This window comes from Anabrus simplex, chromosome 6, assembly GCF_040414725.1.
Source record: "Anabrus simplex isolate iqAnaSimp1 chromosome 6, ASM4041472v1, whole genome shotgun sequence".
Classification (NCBI taxonomy): Eukaryota; Metazoa; Arthropoda; class Insecta; order Orthoptera; family Tettigoniidae; genus Anabrus; species Anabrus simplex.
This window is the reverse complement of record NC_090270.1, coordinates 111,637,786-111,654,639: the sequence shown is the minus strand read 5'-3', so window position 1 is coordinate 111,654,639 and position 16,854 is coordinate 111,637,786.

The following is a 16,854-nucleotide window of genomic DNA, read 5'->3' as shown; positions in this document are numbered from 1 at the left end:
TCTCTAATTGAACTATCTGTTGAGATAGAGATATCTAGACTCAAGGCCAACTACAATACCTCAGACCTTAACCGACCTATCGAAACTGCACACAATGCTGCAGTTGGAGTGCTAGCAGGTCGTTTAAAGCGTGTTGTTGTCAAATATTTCCGGAAATTTGAATGTTATTAATCGAAAATTGAACCTATTTATAACACTTAAAATGCTGTAGATCGTCTTTCAGTACCGTAAGAAGCTATTTCTTCATAAAAAGCATATGTATTCGAACAGTTCGGGTAGTGACAAGGTGATTGTACTCATGTTCTTCTCAGAACCTGTTTTCTTCATATTTTCACTTACCTATGAGTATGTCTATAGTTTAACTAGCAAATGTACCCGTGCTTCGCTACGGAGTTCTACATTGTATACCGGTTTCCATTGTAAAGTGAGGGTTGCGGAGTTGTGATGATAACGGCAGGCTCACTTGCCTACTGCCATTCCCAATCGAGTTGCCAAGTTTACATTATAATTGCAGGTCCCATTGCCTAATGCGCGGTCACAATCGATTTGGGGAGTTTTAGTTACAATGGCAGATCCATTTCCTACTTTCAGACAGATTACAGTTGAGGAGTTTTATTATAATAGCAGGCAACTTCCCTACCACCAGTGAAAATTGCGTTGTGCAGTTATCATTATAATGACAGGCCCTTTTTACTGCTGCCAGCCGGCTTACTGCCAGTCACACAGAATTAGTGAGTTTCCATGAAAATAGCAGGCCACTATGCCTAATGCTAGTCAAATTTTAGATTGGAACATTTGTTTATAATGGCGGGCACCGTGGCCTAGAGCCAAACACAATAGGGTAGGGACTTTCGAACAAAACTGCATGATCCCTTGCCTTCTGCAAGACAAATCGACAAGTGAATTATTCATTAAAATGGTAGGCCCTCCTTACTAATGCCCGTTACACAGGAGTTGGAGAAGGACCCCATTCCTACTGCCAGCAGTCAAAGTCGGTGTAGGGAGTACTGATTACAATAGCAGACACACCCTTTCTCGATCGCTACAAATCGACATCAATGAATATATATAGATGGACATACGAAAGTATATACCCTATGCATGTTTACAATATTGCAGACCTTCATTGACAGATTAACTGCTGCTAAACGATACGTCATATTGACAAAGAATTGTACCGTAAGGGGCAGTATTTAGCGATCTAAATGGCTGGTCCTATAATATTTTCTCGCATCTCATCTATTCGTGGGTCAGATTGAGTCAGAAACGTTGAATAGGTTGAAATTTGTGTAAGATTATCTTACATTGCATTACTTTTCGGATAATTATGTGACATAGCATTTGGCTCACATATGGGTACTGGGTGGGCCAATGTTCGTGCAGAGTTTGATCATTCCTGTATCTCATCTATTCGTGGGTCAGATTGAGTCAGAAACGTTGAATAGGTTGAAATTTGTGTAAGATTATCTTACATTGCATTACTTTTCGGATAATTATGTGACATAGCATTTGGCTCACATATGGGTACTGGGTGGGCCAATGTTCGTGCAGAGTTTGATCATTCCTGTAAATGATTGAAAGTATGAATTATATAGGTAAAAAGTCCAAATTTACTTAAAATCGAGAATAGAGACGAATCTAACGTATAAGCGATACAGATATGACAAAAAGTCATAAGACCAAGGTTGAAAATCACTCCTAATTCAACGAAGATTGTGCCATCCGTTATGTGATAGGACTTCTCGTTTATGCCACGAAATACCTCGAAACGAAGGTCTGCACCATCATTAAAATTGCTTGCATATTTCGATATTCTTCGGGGATAAAAAATGAAAAAATTAAAGATCTGTGAAGTTTTTCGTTCGTTACAGGCTGAAACGTATAATTTTGCCAAATTTCAATTTTCTTGCTTGTCTGGCAGATTATGCTGCAATCTGGATTTTGGGTGAGGGGGTAAAAATTATGACTTTCAGGAAATTAAACCAAAAAATATGCACACGATCATTATTACCCCTCAAACGGGTATCTGTACGAAAATTTCACCAAAATAGTCAATGTACAGGCACACACAGTCGTTACGATTTTATTTATATAGATAGATAAGGAATCTGCTCCACGTACAACACATTTTGGCTACATCCGCTGGACTTAACCTGCAAAACCAGCCGTTCATGATATCTCACTTATTAATCCTCCTGTCGAAAAATTCACATGAGAACAAAAGTTTTAGAAATGGATTTCCATTAAGGATTGTAGATTTCGATTAATTTCGGATGTGCATATTTTGAGGAAGTGCAAAATCATGGTTCCGGTTTCGGATAAACCCCCAGTAAATTTAGGTATTCAGAAATATTGGCCCTAAAACCTACACAAGGACAGGTGGGTTCTAAATATCAAGTTTGGTAGAAATATATTCAGTAGTTTTCAAGTTATAAAAGCTCATACAATCAAACCGACAAACAGACACCAAAGTTAAGAAATATGCAGATGGTCATTATTGCAACTGCGGATAACTGTACGGAAATTCCGCCAAAATAGCCAATGTATAGACAGACGGTCGTTGCGATTATATTTATATAGATGACAGATAAGCATGGGCACGTTTGAAAGTGCAAACCCTCATTTCGAGATTTACTGCTCCTAAACGGTACATCATACCAACAAACGGTTTGCACCCTCAGACGTCCCTTTTATCGCTCTACATGTTTGGTGTTAAAACATTTTCTCGTATCTCACATATTTATGGGTTCGATTGAGTTACGATATTTGAATGGGGTGAAATTTGGGTACATTTTCATCATTTTGCATTATTTTTCACATACTTATGTGGAAGTTAGAATCATGAAATTGGGTTCGCATATAGTCATTGGCCGTATCAATGTGCGTGCCAAATTCGATGACTCTGCCTTTCCTATAAGTGTGTCAAACTAAGTAATACATGTGTAAAAAGCACAAAATTTACGAACCATAGAAACATACAGCCAAATCTACCCTATAAGGGAAAGAGAGAGAGAGAGAGAGAGAGAGAGAGAGAGAGAGAGAGAGAGAGAGAGAGAGAGAGAGAGAGACGACAAAATATCACAGGACCAAAGTTGTAAATAACTCGAAATTGAACGGAGATCGTGCCATCCGTTTTGTGATAGGACTTACCGTTTAGCCGCGAAATACCTCGAAACGAAGGTCTGCAGCGTCATTAAATTGCCTATATTTCGATATTATTCGGCATAAAAAGTGAAATATTTAAAGATCTTGGAAGTTTCCCGTAGGTTACCGGCTAAAACGTATAAATTTGCTTAATTTCAATTATTCAGCTGGTGTGGCAGATTGTGAGGCAATCTTCATTTTGGGCGGGGGGGGGGGGGTAAAATTTAGGACTTCCAGGAAAATATAGCTAAAAAATATACAGGTGGTCATTATTACCCCTTAAACGGAAAGCTGTACGAAAATTTCGCCAAAATAGTCAATGCAGAGACACACGGTCGTTACGATATGATTTATCTAGATAGATAAGGAATCTGCTCCACTTATAACACCTTTTGGGCTATATCCGCCAGACTTAGCCTGAAAACCGACCTTTCATGTTATCTCCCTTATTAATCCTCCCGTTGAAAAATGCATATGAGAAAAAGAAATTAGAATTGGATTTCCAAACAGTTTGATCGATTTCCAGTCAGGTTGGTCTTGTACTTTATATATTGTGGGAGAGTAAAAATCACCATTTCGGTCCCCTATAAAACCCCAGTCCATTCCGGGAATTTGAAATTGTATAAACCTTAAAACCTACCCTTGGAGGGGTGGATGCTAAATATAAAGTTTGGTTCAAATCTCAGTAGTTTTCAAGTTGTAAGAAATACGCTTTACGCGCACCCGCTCTTGCGTTAAGTCCGCTGGGATTTGTACCGAAAAACGGTCCGTTAATGATATCTCCCCTATTAAATCCTGTTATAGAAATGATACATATGAGAAAAAAAGGTTTCTTTTTCTATTTGCTTTGCGTCGCACCGACCAGATATGTCTTATGGCGACGATGGGATAGGAAATGCCTAGGAAGTGGAAGGAAGCGGCCGTGGCCTTAAATAAGGTACAGCCCCGGCATTTGCGTGGTGTGAAAATGGGAAACCACGGAAAACCATCTTCAGGGCTGCCGACAGTGGGGCTCGAACCCACTATCTCCCGATTACTGGATACTGGCCGCACTTAAGCGACTGCAGCTATCGAGCTCGGTAAAAAAAAGGTTTAGAAATTAATTTTCATTAAGGCAGGTAGATTCCATTAAGTTCGGTTGTGTATACTTTGAGGGAGTGCAAAATCACGGTTTCGGTTTCGTAAAAATCCCCACTCATTTCAGGGATTTAGAAATGATATTTGCGCTAAAACCTACCCAAGGACAGGTGGATTCTAAATATGAAGTTTGGTGGAAATATATCCAGTAGTTTTCAAGTTATAGAAGGACAAACAAACAGACAAACAGACACCAAAGGTAAAAATTATGCAGATGGTCATTATTACACCTGAAACGGATAACTGTACGGAAATTTCGCCAAAATAATCAATGTACAGACACACGGTCGTTACGATTTTATTTATATAGATTAGATGTGTTGTGTGCCTGGATGTAAGTCTAGTTATAGGGGCAGAGCAAAGGCTTCAGTGTTCAGATTTCCGAACGACCTAGTATTAAGGTAAATTGGTTAGGTGCGCTCACAGGGAAAACTTCGAAGCAGGAGATACTAGTGTTGATATCAAATTTGATAGTTTGATATCAAATTTATTGTTAGGGAAGATATTATATCTATAGTAGGTGTTTAACCAGTTCGGGTGTCATGCAAACTCCTGAAGTTACCTAGTGACGCCTATCCTAGCATTTTCCCCAGTCAGCCAACGTACCTAACTACAAAATTAAATCCGTCCCATAAATATGCGAAAACTCATGACTCAGAGTTTCGACTGAGATATGAAATATTTTTAAACGGGTACAAAAATGATGTTATTGAATAATTTTACAGCGGAGGTACGTAAACGAAACCTAACCCCATTTCTCGCGAGTTGAAATGAGGATTAAGTTACCCTATTTTTAAAGTATAAGTTACAAGAGGATGATGTGTCATTATTTCCGATTAATTTTAAGTTGACTGGTACCTTAGATGTTCAAGAGCATCATACAAAATTTGTGATATTTAATATCATTGTACCTACTCAACAAATTTAAGTGGGTTGTGAAGAGTTGAAATTTTGTTCAAGAAATGCATGTTTTACGAAATGGGCTGTGGTTAATGATGTTAAATGGTATTTCATGTAAGATTAATAATGTTATCCGTTGACAATATTTATCTTATTTGCTGTCCGGAGTTTCATACTGTCCCCTTTTTAACGGGCATGCTCAGCCGGAGAACGTGAGTCTCACGGGTGGACCGTTCGTTGTCTGGCTTTGCTTATTTTTAGGGCAGGGAAAGAGACAAGGACTAGCGACAATAATACAAAAATATCAAACAACAGGTTTCTGACATTTATTATCAACTAGCACTTAAACAATAACAAATTAAATTTAAACAAATCTTGACTGAAAATCAATTTTTTTTTCTCTTCTCTGCCGGTTCATTGGAATACAGCATTTAATTCCTCCAAATAGCTTTGATGTCAATAATTCTGCAAATATACAGATGGATATTAGCCTACTTCTAACGAAACACAAGAAAAAAGTAAACTTTCTATGGGAGGATCTCCTCTCACAATGTCGTTAATATTTACAAGTTGAAAATAATTGTCTCAAAAAGTTGTCTATCTCATGCTAGTTTTAAGCGTCTAAAATATCAGATCCAATTGTGTTAACTTTCATTTCCTCAAATGAAAACTTTACTCCTCTGGAGAACCGAATTAAACGTGATATCCATTAAATTGGAAAAATAAATAAATTTTTTTATTGGAAACATTACTCAAAGCAGTCTTTATCTGACTTAATTTCACAAAATCGTGCTTGTATAATAATTATTACTCTGAAACTTTATTTAATATTCTTTTGAACAAAACATGTCAGTCTTTAACATCTGACGTCTTTAGGATTTTTAGCATTGTAAGCTTTACAATAATAGTGAATCTCGCCCACTGAAATAATTATTTCTTATTCATTACTGTATGATACTCTGAACCTTTCTCAACTTAATTTCAAAATAAAATTTACTTAAGGTTCAACTCTCAAAAAGTTAAATCAACTCAAACAACGATGTTGATAACCAGGACCCAACGTAACGAACACGTGGCCGGGTCACAACCACAGTCAAAAGAAACATATCACAATTCACTGAAATTACCACCACACACACAGCATTCACACTAGGGCTCACGAGAATTATTTACATTATTTACAACGAATTCTAGACTTTGAATATTATATTTTGATTTTATCCTAGGCATCTGAATTCTCTCGATGACGGTATCTGGTAAAGAAATGTGATGAAGTCTGGATGATCACTTGGTCAAGGATGATAAAATTTTACAACGTTGGTCACAATAATCTCGGCGGTTAATATCTGGAAAAATTGTCTACAGAAACGCACATGGTACAGGTCAAATATTAGCATTCGCTTTCATGATTCATGAGTCACAACATTATTATTACTCAACTCCACGTCCATCAATTAATACGTGCTCACACTTGAAGAAATTACGCCTTATCCCACACGTATTCTTAAAATAAATTCAATAAATGAATCCACAAGTCAATAAATACAGTAAATGATCCATTCGCAAGTCAATAAAATATAGTAAATGATCCGTAAGATTCTGCTCATATTCATCCTAATTGAGCACACATTAACATCTTACACACAAGATCAAGCAGTATTTAAACTCATGACCCTTATTCATTCATTTAACCCAAGGTGAAATTTTATTATTATTTTTATTTTTATTATTATTATTATTATTATTATTATTATTATTATTATTATTATTATTATTATTATTATTAGGTGTGCTAGATCTCAAATTCGCGTAAACTAGGGCTCGACAATATGTCAGATGACACTAACACGCCTTAAATCGTACAAGAAAACATTTTAATATAGAAATCCGGCGTAACAAACCATGCCGTAAATCTGTCCCACACGACTTCCAAAAAATATATTTTCAAATTATTAATTATCGGTGAGGACAATGATTTTTAAATCACACTAGATTATTAAATGGCACAGTTAGAATAATCGTAGAAGACACACGCACGTTCTAACTATTCTAATAGAGACCAATAATCACTCACACACACATGACAATACTACCATATCCCATGTGAAAGAATGATGAAAATATTCAAGAGTACTGCAAGAATAGAAGAAATATTACCACTAATGAATAAGTAAGCATTATTCCTACAAAGATGAACAGATAAACATTAGAAAAATGGTACTTAAATGGATGATGAAACTGGATCTCTGCCGGTGATCTGGAATCTCTGGATTACATGTAGTGGATTATCTGCTCCCGTCGCTATCTTCCCATGTCAGAAGTCGCCTACATTTTAACACACCATTGTAGCCGTGATGTTCAATGCAGAATTGTGGTAGGTTTTCTCTTCAAAGGTAGAAACATCTTGACGCGAAAATTTACTTTTCAAATATCTATGTTACTAGTGTTTTCCTATATATCAAACGTTTGAATATTTGAAACATTATATTAAATGATTGCGTAAAATATAATAATTCCTTCTCAATCCGTTTACTATCCAGGGGTTGGTTTTCCCCAAGGCTTAGCGAGGGATTCCACCTCTTTCACTTCAATGGCAGTGTCTTGGAGCGTGAGACTTCTGATCTTGGAATATAACTGGAAAGGAGGACCAATATCTCACACAGGCGGCCTCTTAGCGCCACTCCCGGATGACCTTTTCAAGGAATAATATGATGTTAAACAAGCGAACAACATGCTGTAGTAATCACCTCTATGTTTGAAAGACTGATGTCTAAATAAAGTATTTTCTCATTCCGATGTTGGAACTGAGCTGAGGAGGTAAATGTACTGTATAAGGAGACATGACTGAATCTTATGGTACATCATATTTCCCAATTTGGGTGAAAACTCGAAGGACATGGAGTTAATTAGCAGATTAACCTATACATTAATACTTTTGCTTCTGTTTCAGGAGGAGGATCTGATGGCTGGACCTATTGCATCACTATCAGGTGTATTCAGTGAGGAGCTATTGAAGGCTTTGGAATGCCCAATTTGTTTTAAGTATATGACAGGCCCAATTCACACTTGTGGAACAGGACATAGTATTTGTTCACATTGCATACAGCAGTATGTAAAGCAATGTCCAGTATGCAGAGCTCAATTTAATCTCGGCAGGAATTTTCTGGCTGAAGATTTGGTAAAACACGTTCTCTTTCCCTGTGAGAATAAAGATCATGGCTGCAGTGTGAGAGTGTTGGGCTCAGAAGCCGAGCAACATCACGCAACTTGTTCTTACAGGATATACAAATGTGCTGTGGACTGCAAGTGGACTGGCCGTAGAGTTCACTTGGCTAAGCATTTCACCGACGCACACCCTAAATGCATTGTTCATTCTGCTACAATCACGTGGCCATGGGTGTGTTCTTTCACACATGTAAAATCTTATTATCTAATGTGTACGTACGGTGAACTATTCTTGTTGCTTATACGTGTTGATTCCAATAAGAAATACCTAACATCATGTGTCCATTACATTGGTGAAGCTCAAAGGGCGTCTATGTTCAGTTACACTGTCACTATCAAGACTAACGACGGACGTCGTTCAATGTCCTATACAGATATGACTAAGAATGATTCGTCGGATTTCGAAACCTTAAAGGATTCGACAGAGCTATTTTTACTGAATGAAGATATATGCAAAAACTTCACTGACAAAGATGGAAAAATACATCTAAATATCTTCATTTCAAGAAGATAATGGGCAGTGTAAAAGAAAATCACGGTGGCCATAACACATATTTTGAGTAGAACAACGCAAAGGACACTGTTCGATATTTTGATATAAATCTCACAGTGATTTGTTGTAGACAGTACACTGATGAGTAAGGCTCGGAAGTTGAGGAAAACTCATTTTTTCTCGAGTTTCCGAAGACGAGTCCCAACATAATATATGTTCATTCTGGGTCATTGTAAGCCAGAAAATGGTGGATTTTATTTGTACTTTTTTTTGCCTTTTCCTGCGGTTTTTTTAAGGTATTAACGGCTTTTCTGTAACTTCGCCTTCTGTTGACTGCATTTGCACCACCCATTCCTAATTCGAAACATTTTTAGTTCATCCATCATCTCAACATATTTCTCTAGTAAGAGAAAAAATGAAATGAAACTAATGCTTGAAAAAATCAGGGGCATCAAATTATGTGCAATGTGAAATGTTGAAAGAACATTTCGATGTGAGTGTTTTTGAAGAAGATCTCACTTGCTTCAAGTATAAACCTTTAACATCCGTTGATGTGGTGAGAAGTTTCTTGATGTTTTGCAACGTGCTGTCTGAAAACTGACGATCCTTTACATCTAATAACCTGGAGATGACTATTGTTATATATTGCAAAGCCAGGTGAGGTGTTGTTGTTTGAGGCAACAGTCCACGCCACCTATCCTGTGTTAACTCTTTCATTTCTACATAACTGCTACATCCTATATCTGCTCTAATCTGCTTGTTATATTCATACCTTGGTCTACCCCTCAGAAACGAACTGCAAAAGTCCTGGGTATCTTAAGATGTGTCCTAACATTATATCTCTTCTTCTGGTCAAATTTAGCCAAATCGATCTCCTCTCACAAATTCGATTCAGTAATGTTTCCCAATTCGAATTTCTGTAACCCTAGCGTGGTAAACATGTTTCCAGTTATACTAATTTCAAATCCTTTCTCCAGGAGGTCCATCGCAGGTTCGGTGAATTACTTCTAGGTGGAAAAAGCATTTCATTCTAAATTCTGCCTGTACTTTGTTTTAACAAACACGCAGTTCCCTTTTCAAAATTACGTTAATCTAAAAATATATAATATCTGAAAGAAGAAGTATTTTACTGATACTTTTTGTACTGTACTGTATGTTCATACCGATAAAATTTTACATTTTTAAATATTATATTCCTTCATTAAATATGCAATTAAATCTAAAATTATGAATGCATTTGGATCGCATTTTTAAATATTTTTGGCCAATGTTAGGTTTTATTGATATTTTTACAGGTCTTTACTTCGGCAATTTATAAGTCTTCAACTTCAACTGATGAGTAATTGAATTAGAGATAGTTGCCGTTTTAACAAAATAAAGCTGTGGTTTGCCCGGCGCAAGTTCGGGGTGATACATGACTGCAATGTCGTGAGTCCTCCTACTGACCATGCAAGTAACAGGTGAACACAGGATAAGACACGAGATCTCGTCCAGATTGTCGGGCTATTCCATCTTCGGAGTCGTGCGTAATCATGTCCAGAGTGTGCCATGACTACGTAGATTCGGGCACAACCACCACGGCGAGTACAACGTATTGTTGACAGGAATCACTGTCTACTGACTTGGATGGTAAGAGCGGATACACGGGCCACAATGCAACAGAAATTACTCTGGATTTTAGTACTGAATAACAATGAAGTGCGAGCAAGCCAAGCCATCCAGGACCACCTCCTCGCAGTGAGGTAGAGAAGCCACCGTCCGACTTGGGTACCACTGCTCGCCACACGTCACAAGATACAAAGAATGGCGTTGTCATAGGAACACCACCATTGAACTTTCGAAGCATAGAGGAAAATAGCCTGGACAAATGAGTCATAGTAGTTGTACATGCTGATGGCTGGGTACGAGTGTGTCACCAAGCATTCGAGGCAATTGATTCTCTTGTGAGAAGGGTACAATTCAGGCCGAAGGTGGTTGTATCATCGTATGGGGCTGTTCATATGAGAAGAAATCAGACACCTGATACATCTGACAGCGTCTCCAACAATACAGGAACCTGCTGTCAGATCATGCCCACACATTTGTTCAACTCCAGTACACTGCAGGAGGCATATACGTTCAGTAAGAATATGCGCCTTCTAGCCTGAATTGTAGTTGATTGGTTCGACGAACACTCCTCGACACGAGGATCCTTGCCTGGTCCCTAAGTTCACTCGAACTCTATCCTGTATTCGCACATCTGGGATGCTGACGAAAGAAATGTGTGCGCCGTTGACCCTGCTCCGAACAATCTGTGAATTACGGAAGGCTGTGCAGTGTTCACGCAACAGTGTGACTTCCCACGCTTCCGTATCTTACGGAGTCGCTATCACGCCGCATTGCCATCGTCGTCAGGATGAAAGCGGGTGCTACACGCAACTAGCCAGTTATCTCTAATTCAGTTGCTCATCGGTGCATATGAGAGTTCACATTTACTTTAACATTGTACATCATACTTTTTTCCCCTCTTCTACGTTCATTACCGTTAACCTGTTATGTATCCATTTCAACCATAATCACTTCCATGTTGTCTCATTGTAATTATTAATGGATTATCAGTCTACTGACTGTGTCTCCCAGTCACAAAAAAAATCAGGGTTAAGCCACGTTCACACCGAATATTTATCAACAAATGTTCACTATATTTTTGTTACCAACAGATGTTGACAAGAAATGTTGGTAACAAAATACCAGTGTGCCTTTTGTTTTCGATGGTAAGAACATCTCCTCCTGCTAACCGCCACTCATCTTCGCCCACCATTCGCAGCCAGCCAGCTGGTGAGTCGAGACAATAATTTTCTGAGAGGTGTGTTGGTAACATTCAGTGTAAACTTAACGTGTCTCGGTAACAAAAGTGTCCAACATTCTTTTATCTTTACAGACTTCTTGTGGATAACATTTATTTTGGCAACGTGGGACATCTTTTGGTAATAAATTCACTAACATTTTTCGAAATGTTCCAGCATTTGTTGGTAACGTGAGTTAGCAACACCCAGGGGAGGCCATACCTTATGTGCTGAAGTGCTGCACCACATTGCCTATCTGAAAAATAAATCACTTTGAAAATAGTATCTGCAATCAAATACAACGCATTGAAAAAGACGTCAGCCAAAGAATAGGAAATTATTCAACTCCCCTCACAACCAGGTAGCTAGTCGTGCGCTCCACGCCGGGTGGCTGTGCTGGGCTGTGCGATCACAGTTCAGCGAGAATATCTAAGCTTTTTGCCAGAAAGCAGGAACTCTGCCTTTTGCGCATGCTTGCCCAACTTTTCCGATAGGCTGTGGAAACAACAGCCAAGACATCACTTCACAGCGATTCTTCGTTCGACCACAGAGAGGCAGCACTGGTCATACTTGTATTACGACCGAAATTAGAACGTGGCAGGTGGCACCCTCTTGATTCAGCGGTAGTATATAAGAGGGGATCGCTCAAAGCAAACAGGAAAACAAAATGCTGTAGAGCTGTTCCCGCCAGGTTTTTTAATACGCAAGAGAATAGAATACTCCCAACTTGCCTATTCCATAACCACATTTGTAAATCGATGAGCTATAAAAATTGTACTTTTTATGTTGTCAAAAATAAGGACATGATATTGTGATATTCTTTAATTTAAAATGTCTAGTTCATAAATGTCACTATAAAAACATAAAGTGTAATTTTGCATTACGACGTTGTTGGTTTTATTTCAATAATTTTGGTAACATTGGGAAGTTCTGTGTTTGCGCGCTCACACCAAGTGTTTGAGTTCATGAATATTTTGCCATTGCAGGTGTTATTGAGTGTTTAATTATATAGTATTATTGTTTTTATGAGGAATGTGTACATGTGTTAGGGTTGTTTGCGTGTTTGTTCAGTGTGGAAAACTCGGTGGAGAGCCCCTTGAAAACCGCATACCGGTATGTTTCTAAATATTTTCATTTTCTGGAGGTGGGATGGGTTACAGCACACAACTGATTTTCTGCACCAGCCACCATTGGTAACACCGGTGTATAAATGCGGCTTTAGGTTGTATCGGATATAGCCCCAAGTGCTTTGGGCGTGAATGCGTCTGTGTGGTCTGTGGCGCATCGAAATAAATTGCTGCGATTTCTTTTGAACTTCGTTTAGTCAGGTACTGGCTTAACACCTGTTACAAAGCTTTTAAAGAAAAGGCCTATGATATGAGAAATATGACATAGTCTACGCGTTCTCCAGTAATGCACAATAAAGCTTTCACGGCCGCAAATAAAGAAATAACATCAACAGTTTATTTGGCCCTGTGTGTGTAGCGTTTCACCCGGGTCGTGCTATTGGGCTCGCCAATTAGACTCGCACGCTTTTAGCAGTAGCAGATCGTCTATTGCCGCGGCCACCAAATTAGGCGGGCCGGAGATATTACGCTGTTGCCAAGGTTATGTAGTAACTGGTGAAGACACGTCTAATATTTATGAGCGCGAGGCAGTTTGTTCTCTCCCGCACTTTTGATGCTACATCCTACAATGTTGCAAAACAAAATTATACTATAAGCTTCAGTACAGACTGATGATTTTCCTCATAAACTAATTAAAATAATTATTAAGGATAAAACTTGAACAAATAAATTTAAATCCGTAAAATCATATACTGAAATTTTTAGTAAGCGACCAGGTTTTTGCTTTTTCATGCAATAAAATTTTGTCTACGGGAAAAATGTAGAAAATCGTCTAACTGAAATGTATTACCTGAAACACGTTTCCATGGGTCTTTTCGTTTTCTTAGAAAATGGGCCGGAAAGTGGCCGTATAAACGTCGCTAGCCGAGTTCGTTCGTGGATCTGGAGCGGACCTGCTTCGACTAGACAGCACTGCACGATCAGCGTTGCCAATCCATGCTAAGAGGTAAGCGACTCTCGACCATCTGTCGCTTCACCGTTCCCATATCTGATGACAGCGCAGTTTTCCTCATCCGCCTAATTCAGTAGCCACAGGTTTAACAATCTCGTCGAGTTGGCAAATAAGGATTGCTAGCCTGCTAAACAGTCTATAGCTGCTCTTTTATCTACGGGCGTGAAAGCCTTTGTTGGCATTGAACCTCGATGGGGAGGAAACGTTATAGAAAATAGAGAATCATTTCTCCTTAAGCAAGTTCTTCTTCTTCATATGCCATGTTCTCGCAGAACGTTGGTGATCAATAGCATGATCTGCTGTTTGTTGATGACTATTCTGAATAGAGTAAATTTCGTTACTCCCCCTGTGAGCGAGGGCGGTAGAATAACACCCACGGTATTCCCTGCCTGTCGTAAGAGACGGCTAAAAGGGGTACCAGGAGCTTTCAACTTGGAATAATTGGTTGGCGACCACGGGCCCCTCAGCTGAGTCCTGGCATTGCTTCCACTTACTTGGTCCAGACTCTCACTTTCACCTATCTTTGTTCTTTTCCGACACCGACTGTATTAGAGCACTCGAAACCTAGGGAGTATTTCATTTTCCCGCCCTTCGTGACCCTTGTCTTCCTAATACCTTCATTTTTTGAAGTGTCGGATCCTTTCCAATTTTTCTCTTTGATTGGTGTTATAATATAGAGGATTGTTGCCTAGTTGCACTTTCTCTTAAAACAATAATCACCATCACTAAGCTTCGTTACCCTATACAATTGGCTCAGGTTGCCGAGCCATGATCTCACACTTCAAAAAATGAATATTATGAAGACAAGGACCACGAAGGGCGTGAAAATGAAATACTCCCTAGGTTTCGAGTGCTCTAATACCGTCGGGGTCAGAAATGAACAAGGATAGGTGAAAGTGAGGAGTCTGGCACAAGTAAGTGGAAGCAATGCCAGGAATCAGCTGAGGGGGCCCTTGGTCGCCAACCCACACTTCTAAGTTCGTCCCGGACCACGTTTGCCATTAATTTTCCCGTGTATTATTACATGTACAACCAAACCAAACCAAACCCCATGGCGCAACATCCCCGAAGAGCCATGGCCTACCAACAGTCCGCTGCTCAGCCCGAAGGCCTGCAGATTACGAGGTGTCGTGTGGTCAGCACGATGGATCCTCTCGGCCTTTATTCTTGGCTTTCTAGACCGGGACCGCCATCTCACCGTCAGATAGCTCCTCAATTGTAATCACGTAGGCTGATTGGACCCCGAACCAGCCCACAGATGCAGGTAAAAAGCCATGACCTGGCCCAGAATCGAAACCGGGGCCTCCGGGTAAGAGGCAGGCAGGCTACACCTACACCGCGGCATCTATCACATCTTCGCATCAATGGGGCACTCGCTCGCAGAGCAACACTTCATCAATTTCGAGGAAGTTGGAAAATGGCTCGACAAATGGTTTGCCGCAAAGGACAAGCAGTTTTTCTAGCATGGTTTTTTTTTTTTCTTTACGTCGCGCCGACACAGATAGGTCTTATGGCGACGATGAAGCAGGAAGGGGCTAGGAGTGGGAAGGAAGCGGCCGTGGCCTTAATTAAGGTACAGCCCCAGCATTTGCCTGGTGTGAAAATGGGAAACCGCGGAAAACCATTTTCAGGGCTGCCGACAGTGGGGCTTGAACCCACGATCTCCCGAATACTGGATACTGGCCGCACTTAAGCGACTGCAGCTATCGAGCTCGGTAGGCATGGTATTCATTACTTACCTAAAATATAGGCGAAATATGTAATAGCCGATGGCCAATATTTTGAATAAACAAAAAAAAATGAATTTCTCTTGAAAATTACGCGTTTTACCGCAAAATTCGGCAAAAACTTATACATACACCTGGTATGATATCCAAAAAAAAAAAACTGACTTAACCATTTTTCCCATGTCCGAATGTTTACGTACATTTTTTTTTCAGTCCTATTTCGATTGTTTTTCGTAAATAAGATTGGGTGAGGTGAAAAATATGACATTTTAGAGTAGAATCATATAGAGCAATATTTAATAGTTCTCTGTGCTGCTACTTGAAAATCTACAATTGTTACTGACGAACTGCATGATGTGCGAATTAATCTCCACATGGTTTCGTAACACGTAACACTTTTGCTTTATTGAATATAACCAACCTCAGAGAATATATGAATCGTACAGATTTGCTGAACATTTTTCGCACACGTAGAAAACGTCCCATCTGCTAAAACAATTGAACTGTTTTACATAAATACTGCAAATTACTGTTACATGAAAAAAGGCAGATATCTGAATCGAAGTCTACATAACAAAATTGTTCGCAATTATTTCTTGGAATTGATGCGTTATGTAAGGGATCTTTAGCTTTTTCTGCTGTTCCCAGAGCATTGGTACGTGCTTCTGTCTAACTTTTACACAGATTACGAGCTAAATGAACTTCGATTTTTCTGGCATCTGGCATCTGTAAGTCTAGATGTTCGCCCACTTCGCGTAAAGTTTCAGTAGCCTGACAATTTGTTTCGATCTTTTCACAGAAAAACTGACTTAACCATTTTTCCCATGTCCGAATGTTTATCTACGTAGTACTATTTTCTCAGTCCTATTTCGATTATTTTTCGTAATTAAGATTGTCTGAAGTGAAAATTGTGACATTTTAGAGTAGAATATTTAATAGTTCTCTGCGCTCCTGCTTGAAACTCTACAATCGTTACACATCTCCTGTCCGCGTGCCTCCTTGGAATTTGTATTCAAAGTTACTGAAGAATATACACTCTGCACAACGAGTAGAGACAGATCTGATGAAGTTCATGTGAGTCATTGATCTGGCACATCGCGACGCAATGTATTACTAAAATAAATGTTGCAGTCCGAAACCTTAATCATGCAGGCCATGGTGATAAGTAAACTCGTGTTCTCGTTCCGAGGTGATGTAGCTCTTTTCAGGCACACCCCCAATGGAGGTGAGCTGCATGTACCATTCTAACGATGTGCCATCCCTCCTGCCATTCCTAAATGTCTGGCAGAACCGGGAATTGAACCCGAGCCTCCGAAGACGGTAG